Source organism: Lactuca serriola, chromosome 2, assembly GCF_051521515.1.
Source record: "Lactuca serriola cultivar US96UC23 chromosome 2, Lser_US96UC23_V15, whole genome shotgun sequence".
Lineage (NCBI taxonomy): Eukaryota > Viridiplantae > Streptophyta > Magnoliopsida > Asterales > Asteraceae > Lactuca > Lactuca serriola.
In genome coordinates, this window is record NC_136409.1 from 198,929,964 (window position 1) to 198,940,000 (window position 10,037).

The window sequence follows — 10,037 nt, forward strand, 5'->3', positions numbered from 1 at the left end:
TACCAATTTAAATTGAACGAAATGCTGCTTAAGTGTAAAAAGAAAATTTGTTTTGTCAGAGATTATTAGTCCCCTAAGCATTTATAGTTTGTATATCTTATGTGGTTCGATATACTTAGTTCACTATAAACATTGCTCTGATACCAATCTGTCACACCCCCAAACCTGAACGGCGGAAACGTTCGGGGGCGGATGACTTCATGTGGTAACGTAACAAATGAATACATAGTAAAGAAAGCAATACAACCATCATATATATAATTGAAAGTTTACATTTGTCAAAAGTTACATGTTCAAAACTCAATTACAATATGATGTCAAAATACGAGATTAAACTGGCGCCGCAGCATCCCTTCATCAAAAGCGAAATGAATACCTGAAATTACTGATTCCCTGGGACATACAAGTAATTTTGAAAGAGTAGATCAGCATTTAAGCTGGTGAATTTCATAAGTATTTAAGTGACAATGTTTGAATGAACTGAAATGTTTTATCTTCGTTTGTTTGTGGTTAGAAAATCCAATATTTTCTACTAGTATAAAAGTAGCCTTCACTCAAGACCAATGTTTGTTTCTAAAATGTATGTAAATGTAAAAGAACCAATGAATTTGAAAACCTTGTAAATCAATGCATTTTAATACCCCTTGTGAGTTTTATAACCATACTATTGACTTTGAATGCCTATACACAACGTTCTTCAGGCGTTGAAATGTTATGACGTTTGTCACCCCAAACGGTGGACTGCAGCTAACAGTCAGGGCGCGGGTTTGTCAAGCCCGTATAGATCTATACACAAACACCATGCTCCCCCTCCAAGGGATTCTGGTATATAATACAGGACTTGAAATGTGTACTCGAACGTACATGAAGTTAGTGTCTCACAAATCCGTGGTATAAAAACAGATCTACTTGTTAAAATGTTACGTTTGTTCTTGTACACGAAAGTGAACTTCTTGAAATATGTGATTCTACTACATAAGAGTTAGAAATTTGTTTCGTAAAACCATACCTATTATAGTTTCCAAAAAACGTGTCTTGTTTGTTTAGAAACATTGAGAAAGGAATCGCTTGTTTATGAAAGTATAGATTTTTGGGTGTAGAGTCTAGGATAGACAAGAAAAATCTAAGAATAGTTTAGTTTATACATGCATTACAAGAACATTATATTTTAAAAGGTAAAATGCTATTGTGACATATGTTATATATATATACATATATACATATATATATATATATATATATATATATATAAGTTCCTTTAAATGTTTATAAATCGCATGTGATTTGAATATATAACAGTATATAAAAGAATTTCTTTATGTAACGCACGATAATACTCGTGTGTTTTACTTGTAATCCCCCCCTTTGAAAGCATAATAAAGTATTTAGACTAATTAAAAAGGTTGATTTAGGGGTATGAAACTCACTTGAAAGTTTGAAGATAGCGAGATGGAAAACCGGGCAGAGTTTCGTCTCGGGAAACGGATTTTCCTCGGGATTCTCGGGAATCTCGGGAGTAAAATCGACCTTCGGGACTTGAGCCAAAAAGACCAGAGCTTCGGGTTTGAACGGACACGGAAAACGAGGCAAAGTTGAGAGAGAAGAGAAATGAACCCTTTCTTTGGAAACCCTCGCATTCTATTTATAGGAAGGCTGGTCTGCCTCGGTACGCGGGGCGTACGCTCGTACGCGCTGCGTACGCGTACGTCATGCATGACCGAAGCCTCGACTGCCTCGGTTCGGATGGGACGGGTTGCTGGGGAGGTGGGTCGGATGGGACGCCGGGTCGGATGGGACGTCGGGTCGGACGGGTCGGACGGGTCGGATGGATCGGATTCCTCGGATATGGCGACGTGGACGATCCGAGGCCAATCCTCTCGGTTACGCGGGGCGTACAGGAGTACGCAGCGCGTACTTCGGAGGAGGATGCTGACTCCCCTTCGGATAATATCCGAATTTTGAATTAAATAAATAAATAATTTATTTAATAAACTTCAAAAATCCATATCTTCTTCATACGAACTCCGTTTTCGATGGTCTTTATATCCTCGCGTAGGTGAGACTACGCTCTACAACTTTCGTTTAGACACCGTCGGCAAATTCCAAAATTATATTTTTATTATTTATTAAAAATCCATCGTGTTTAAGGAATTTCTTAGAAAATTCATAACTTCTTTATCTGATGTCGGTTTTTGCCAGACTTTTTACCGCTGGAATACCATTGTCGAGACCTTCGATTCTCGTTTAGGTCATTCCGGCCAAAAGTCGCTCGATCTCCGATTCGAGTTTTTAGCGGTCTGTTGCTAAGCCGAACTTGGAAAAATCACATCTTCGCTATATGAAGTCGGATTTGGGCGTTCTTTTCACATACGATCATGGTTCAAAGACATTTAATCATAGAAGGAAATTAAATAGAACTATTTGTACGTTTTATTATGAAAGTAAATTTTTATTACTTAGAAGCGGTTACAATACTTGACCCATTCTGGTCCTTACAAGGAGTTGAAATATTGGGTTGCCACACATAACATGTAAGGTAAAGTTCCTAACCCTAATCATATGTGATTTTCGAATTGTGTATGCTAGATCATAGGGTTATTGCTTTGGTGTTCATAGTTGTATGTTCAAATTAGAAAAACCTAGTTCCAAATCAATTAGTGTTGCATGTGCACCATAGGAATGATGTAATACTCAAAACCCAACATTCCTCCAGTCAGACAGGTCGAATTCCGAATCGACCTAATCATGGGTGCAGCACCAGTGGCAGGATCTCCTTATTGCCTGACACCATGAGAAATGCAAGAACTATCCAGTCAACTCCAAGAACTGATTGACAAAGGCTTTATCTGGCCAAGCTTTTCACCCTGGGGAGCTCTGGTATTATTTGTCAAGAAGAAGGATGGATCATGAACCGACTATTAAGAGTTAAACAAACTCACAAGGATCCTGCTACTACTCGAAAATCGATATGAGAACCCATTATCATCAACTCAGAGTACAAGAAGAAGACATTCCAAAGACGACATTCAGGAGTCACTACGAGTTCCTGGTCATGCCCTTTGGACTGACCAACGCACCAGTAATATTCATGGACCTTATGAATTTGGTGTGCAAACCCTATTCGGATAAATTCGTGATCGTCTTTATCGACGAAATTTTAATATATTCATGAACCAAGGAAGCACATGGAAAACACTTGTGATTGATTCTAAAACTACTAATGAAGGAGAAATTTTATTCAAAGTTCTCAAAATGCGAGTTTGGATCAACAAAGTGCATTTCCTCGATCATGTGGTCAGTAGTAAAGGGATTCATGTTGATCCCTCAAAGATTGAAGCAATTAGGGATCGGAAAGCACCAACAACGCCAACCGGAGTACGCCAATTCCTAGGGTTGCGGACTATTACCGGAGATTCATCCAGAACTTCTCTTAGATAGCCAAGCTTCTCACCACTCTAACCTAGAACGATAAGAAATTTGATTGGCGAGATAGTCAAGATTCTGCCTTCCATAAATTGAAACAATCATTGTGAAGTGCACCGATTTTGTCTTTCTCAGAGGGAACATAAGACTTTGTAGTATTCTACAATTCCCCTCGCCAAGGATTAGGATGTGTCTGATGCAAAGGGACAAATTCATTGCATACACATCCAGACAACTTAAGCCAAACGAGATAAACTACACTACTCATGACTTGGAATTGAGAGTTGTAGCGTTTGCCTTAAAGATTTGGAGGCACTACCTATACGAAACGAAGTGCGTCATGTTTACCGGCCATAAGAGCCTTTAACCCATTTTCGATCAGAAAGAGCTCAACACGAAACAACGAAGGTGGGTAGAATTGCTAAATAGTTACGAATGTGAAATTCATTATCATCTTGGTAAATCAAATTTCGTAGCAGACACTTTAAGAAGGAAGGAATGAGCAAAACCACTTAGAGTAAAATCTCTAACCCTAACAATCCACTCCAATCTCACCACCCAAATTCAAGACGCTCAGTTGGAAGCCCTCAAACCTGAAAACATCATGGAATAAAACCTGTGAGGGATGGACAAGTAGTTCGGCGTCATGGAAGATGAAACATGATATTTCATGAACCGAATTTGGACCCCAAAGTTTGGTGAAGTCAAGAATCTAGTTTTAGACGAAGCTCATAAGTTGAGATATTCAAAACATCCCAGATCAGACAAGATGTATCTCGATCTTAATAGGCTGTATTGGTGGCCCAACATGAAGGCAGAGATTGCCACTTATTTCGGCAAATGTTTGACTTACGCAAAAGTCATAGCAGAGTATCAGAAGCTATCAGGACTACTGCAACAACCATCGATTTCGGAATAGAAATGGGAATAGATAGCCATGGACTTCATAACGAAGCTGCTGAAAACTTCGAGCGATTATGACACCATTTGGGTAGTGGTTGACCATTTAACCAAGTCTGGTCATTTTCTAGCCATCAAAGAAACCGACAAGATGGAGAAACTCACCAGGACCTATATCAAGGAAATAGTCAGACTGCACAGAGTGCCGATATCTATTATCTCAGACCGAGGTAGCATATTTACTTCTGTATTTTGGAAAATGTTGCAGAGATCTCTAGGAACCATACTAGACAAGAGTACCGCATATCATCCTCAAAAGGATGGGCAGAATGAAATGACGATATAGACTCTAGAAGACATGTTCCGTGCTTGTGTTCTAGATTTAGGTAACGCATGGGATATCCACTTACCGTTAGTCGAGTTTTCATATAGCAATAGTTATCACACAAGCATATAGACTCCTCCATTTAAGGCCTTGTACAAACGTAAATGTCGTTCACCGCTATGCTGGGCAGAAGTTGGAGATACTCAATTGGCTTGAAAGCATGTTGGGGATACTTTACGTATTGGCCCTAAAATCATTCAGGAAACCAAGGAAAATATTATTCAGATCAAGGATCGATTAAAGGCCACACTTAGTCATCATAAAAGTTATGCCGACGTGAGATGTAAACCCTTAGAATTCGAAGTATGGGACCGTTTCCTACTAAATGTCGCACCATGGAAGGGTGTCATTAGATTTGGGAAGCGAGTTAAGCTAAATCTACGATACATCAGACCTTTTGAAATTCAGGAAAGGGTTGGTCTGATGGCTTAAAACTCAAGATGCCACAAGAACTCAACAAAATTCACGATACCTTCCACGTATGTAACCTCAAGAAGTGTCATTTGTTGCATTAGGAAAAATTAAACCATTCGGGTTTTTGAAATCATTGAACTTAAATTTGTCATTCGTCGCATTAGGAAAAATTATTAGATGTCAGGAATTGACACGTGGATCGAGAAAGCCATTTTATAACATTCTTAATGTCACAAGTGTGACCACCCATTTTATTACTTTAAAGTAATTTTATGGGACCCTAGATTACGTACCATACACTATTTTCTTCTACATCTCACATACCCATCTCTCTCTCTCTCTCTCAAACACACACACACATGCTACCCTAGAGTTTGTCATGAAGTTGGAAGTCAACTCCTTTACCCTCACACAAACCCCGAGCTATTGAATTATAAGGAATGTCCAAAGACTGTTTTCTACCTTGACCAAGAAGACCATGCAAAAAAGATGAAAGGAAGAAGAGAGATAGTAACATTCGAACACCACTTTTGTCCCTCTCTAGCTCATCATTCCTGAAAAAACGAGCAAGGCAGTGAAGCTAACATTGCACGCCATCACCACCCGCTGCCACCTTGGTTGATGCCACCGTTATTTTTCGACCAGCCACCCTTCTACTACAGTAGGTAATAACCATCACCACTTTTGTAATTGTTTTAATTCCTTTCATCCGTGATTCAACTAAAATCGAGAGACCTCATGTGATTTTGTGGGTTTGGTTTTCGTTTCATACGACATGCAAATAAACAGGAGGAAGACAACAAACTTTAATTAAATTTATTTAAAAGTTGCCCTTCTCTTGACTAGTGTTTCAAAACCAGTCCCTTTCTATCCCGTTTTATTTTTGGCGGGTCGTGTCTTGTCTCTTTTCTCGTTTGTAAATAGAAGGGAAAGAAACCCAATTTCAAACTTTCATTTCAAATAAACTTAAAAAAAATCCCTCTCTTAGAAAGGATAAAAAAAATAGGTCCTAATCCTCATACTTGATGCATTTTAATCAAGATTAGTCCCTCATTTGATATATTTTTACAATACAGTCTCGGTTTTGGATTGTTGCTAGTTCGTGTTCTCGTGGTGCTTCCCGGTTCAAATCTTATTCTTAGTTAACTCGAAACCACACATTTAAGGTGAGTGCTTACGTCTCCTTTTTAATGTTTTTATTATTTTTGGGGAGAATGCATATGAAAAACGTATATCAAGTATTAAAGATACATGCTAAACTTATATCTAGTTATAGTTGATATTTTATCAAAATGATATATCATAAACTAGTTTTAACATGAAATGCATATGTTGTAGTGGCTTAAACATGATACAATTAGAAAATATAACTTATTAGTTTGCTACAAAGTATTATGATTTCATGGGAAACTAACGCGTGTCATAAAACTCCTGTCATGAAAAATGTTATCAGCTTGTAATATTTCAAACCTGTATCATGCATATACAAATACATATTATATATATATATATATATATATATATATATATATATATATATATATATATATATATATTGTTAGGAAAATATAACCCAAATCCTGTACGAAAGAACAAAACCCTAAAATCCTTGACTGAGGCATGTGTTTAACACAGTTTCCTTAAAACAAATTCGCCCTATATGTGTGTTTGTTTCCCAAGATTCAACAGTGGAAAGCAATTCTTCTAGATTGCCCGAACCCTCGCTTGGCCCAGATTATACCTTGGTTGCAGCAAGAGAGAAAAGATAAAGCGGAAGCGTAAGAGAGGAAGAGAGTGATTTCATTTGATCTGGTGTATTGAATCAGTCACATAGGCGTTGTATATATACTACCTAATGTAATTAAAATGAAATCGTAACTGTCACAATTAAATAAAAAAAATAATCAAGAAATCAAAACCGAAATCTATGGTTAATTGCTCTTAATTTTTGTAACTATTAACCAAAAGGAAAAAAAATGCAAAAAAGGTCCTTGAACTTTTCTAGTCGACCGGTGGTGCATTCGTGCCCGTACACAAGTTCAGTGGCCCAAAGCCAATTTGGCTTGCATTTGCACCCCCTGCGTGTGCGCGCAAGAAAGAGTCTTGGTTCTAATAAGTCTTACAAAAATAGTTGGTCTTTATAGTTATAAACCTATTTCCATTTCATTCTCCCACCAATGTGAGATGAGTTTTAAAACTCACTCAACTCCTTTATTTTCCCTTCCAATTGCCTTACTTTGACAAGTAATTTCTCATTCATTTTTAATCCGTTTTGGACGTGAGCATATATCAAAATGAAGATATCACGGAGGAGAACACGAATATAATCAATAACTCGTTTTGATTATATTCATAGTCCAAAATTTGTGCTAAAAAATGGAGAAAATCCATTTTTGGAAATTAATAAAATTAATTTTCCAACATATATGTGTGTGTGTCTAAGTTATAACACTTATATCTTGGAATTTATACATGCACTTGAGAAACATACTACCCATTTTATTTTATATTTGTAAAAATGTATATTACTCGCTTAAATAGGTATTATATACTTGAGAAAGAATTTTGAACTCACATCAAAGGGGTCAAAAATAAGGTCGGCTTTACCCTTTACAAAACTAAGTAAGGGCTTAGGGTTTTCAATTCTAAAGGACCCCCAATTTTAAAGCTTATTTTGTTATATATATATATATATATATATATATATATATATATATATATATATATATATATATACTAGTTTATAACCTATGAGAATCACGGTTATAAAATTAATTAAACTTTTATAGTAAAAATTCAAAATTATTAATTTAAAAGATGTTTTTTTAGTTATGCGAAATTATAATAGTTGATTCAAATAAATATGTAAAATTAATTTTTAATATATATTAGACATTTTTTTATTTGTGAATTAATAAAAACATTAATATAAAATTTAAATTTTAAAATAGATAATAAATACATTGACAAATAGCATCACATTAATGAGGATGTCTAAAAAATTTAAAATGGAGAACTAATATATTGACAAGTGGCAACATATTAATTAAGAGGTCTAATATGATGACACATGGCAAAAAAAACTACTCTTTTATTTGTATGGGGATATATATATCATGGTTGCAAAAATTGCTAATCGGCCGCTAATCGGTGGACTAGCGACTAGAGATTAATCGGCTAGGCGAGGATTAATCGGAAGATTATTCGGAGACCATTAATTATTAAGAAAATGATTAAAAAATTTATAAATCTAATTTTAATCCTACAAAAAAACGATTAATCGGCGATTAGGTCCGATTAGGCCCGACTAGGGCCGATTAGGTTCGACTTTGACCTGCATTGACTAAACCCGATTAGGTCTGATTAAGTCTGATTAGGTCGGATTAGGCTCGATTAGGTCCGATTAATTCCGACTTTGATCTATATTGACCAAACCCGATTATAGTGACCGATTAGCAATAAATCTCATCGGTGGAGGTCCGATTAGCGATTAATCGCCGATTAGGCCGATTTCTGCAACACTGATATATATATATATATATATATATATATATATATATATATATATATATATATATATATATATATATATATATATGCATTTTTGGGTTACAAAGACAAGTTGAAGTTTGACCTTATGGTAAAAGCATTGGTTTATAAAATTAAAAGTCTCAAGTTTCATTTTCTTAGAGCCCCAAATTGGTTGAGCCTTTCCTAATCAAAATTGTTGGTTTTTTTTTTTTACTTTTTTTTATTTTTAATTTTAACTATTTTTTTTTATAAAAAACAAACATTTCATTAAAATAAAATAAAAAATTACAATACTGAAAAAAAAATACATAACACCCCAAGTTAAAAACACAAAGATTCAAACAAGATGCCTATTTGCATGTATTATGAATTTAGGTTGTATTTATAATGATATAAAATATAACAAAATCACAAAAATAGAAATTACTAACCATTGGAGCCTTAAGCATCACTCTCTTTGATCGACAATTGAATGTCTTAGGTGCTATTTGTTTATTGCAAAATACATCTTCAGACATTTTATTCATATGCGACATAACATACATATAATATTTTTATTCTTTTAATCTCCCAATTGTTTGTTTTTTAGAGTAAAAGATATTTGTACATGTTCTGTTTGGCGAAACATTTGTATTGTCTTTTCCAGCCTATTTTTCTTCTTTTTTTCTTGTTGAAATCTTGATTATATGTTGCTGAAATCTTATTTTATATTTTTTTATTGGTTTTTTTTTTGTTTATTGTTATTGAATTCATTTTTTTCGATTTTTTATACTGAATAATGATATTTTGTTGATGAAATATCATTACTTTTTGCTAAAATATCTTTATTTTTGTTAAAATATCATTATTATTTGCTGAAATATCATAATTTTTTGCTGAAATGTCGTAAATTATTAATTTTTCAGTATTAAAAAACTATTTCGGTTTATAAAATCAGTTTATTTTAATTTTTTAATATATGCAACAGCATACAATGTTAAAAAAAAACACATTTTTTATTACAGTTTGCAGTTGTTTGGTCCATCTTTTTTACTGCAAAGGATTACAGAAGTAATTCGCAGATTTCATGAATTTTTGTTTCAAAAAAACAAACAGAAAATCTTCCAAGCTCGGCATGACGGCAATGTGGGCTGAGTATGTCGAATAGATGCCGACATATACATCAAACCACTCCGATGAGTCTATCGGAGTTTTTTAACTCGTAGCTATATATGCACCATTTGTGATTTGACATGCCATTAGTACCGTACTAAATTAACTTTACATCAAATTAATATAAAAATTAAAACATTGCTTGGAGATGCCCTAACAGAAGAACAAAAGAAAATATTCCATCCTTCTCCAACGTGACAGCATTAATTGCATTGATCATATGTATGTATAT